Source organism: Suricata suricatta, chromosome 3 (genome assembly GCF_006229205.1).
Source record: "Suricata suricatta isolate VVHF042 chromosome 3, meerkat_22Aug2017_6uvM2_HiC, whole genome shotgun sequence".
NCBI lineage: Eukaryota > Metazoa > Chordata > Mammalia > Carnivora > Herpestidae > Suricata > Suricata suricatta.
Window position 1 is genome coordinate 116798489 of NC_043702.1, and position 863 is coordinate 116799351.

Consider the following 863-nt stretch of genomic DNA (forward strand, 5'->3'; position numbering starts at 1 on the left):
GCGGGGGGCAGGGGCGGGGCCTTGGAACACGTGCGTGGGGGGAAGTGGGCGCTGCGCTAGGGGGCGGCCTGTGCGCGCAGCTGCCGCCCGCAGGTGCCAGCGGCTGCGCCGAGGTGGGCGGAGTGCGGCCGCCGGGCGGGTCGTGGCTGGGTGGGGGGAGGGTCACGAGACGAGCCTGGGGGGCCCCCGGGACAGGTCGCGTGGGTTTTCCCAAACTGTAGTGCCCTTCACGGCTCAGCCCCTGCAAAATCCTCCAGTGACGACTTTCCCTGCAGCCTCCGCCCTCCACCCCCCCCAACCCGTCATCGGACCTTGGTGTTGGGGAAGCCAGACCCCGTGCAGGGCTGTTATTGGTGCTGGTTCAGTGCAATTGTCAAGAGCACGTGCTTCTGGAGCCAGACCCCTTGGTGAGACTTTAACCTTCTTAAACCTCGGGTTCCTTAACTGAAAAATTCACATTTTGGGGTAAGAGTATTACCAATCCACTTCAAGGGGTTAAAATAGAAACATCAATAAAGAGCCTAACAAGGGGCCTGGAAGTTGCCACAAGTTCAGTCGACGACAGGGTTATAATCTGCACACTTGGACCCCTGGCTGGCGTCTCGGGATTTCTGATAGGAGAGTAAAAGAGGTGCCGGTCGTTTCCGAGAGTCTTGGGTTTCAGAGAAGTCAGCACGTCCAGAAAACAAGTGCACACGTCCTGGAAAATGACTGGCACATCCTGGTGGGAGGTGGGACCCGCATCATGGTTTGGAGTTGGGTCTCAGAGCACTGAGTACCTTGCAGAGCGCGCGCCGAATAAAAGGCGTCGATCCATTCTGCCTCTGGTGTGCTGACTGTGCGGTTCACATTGTGATTCCAAC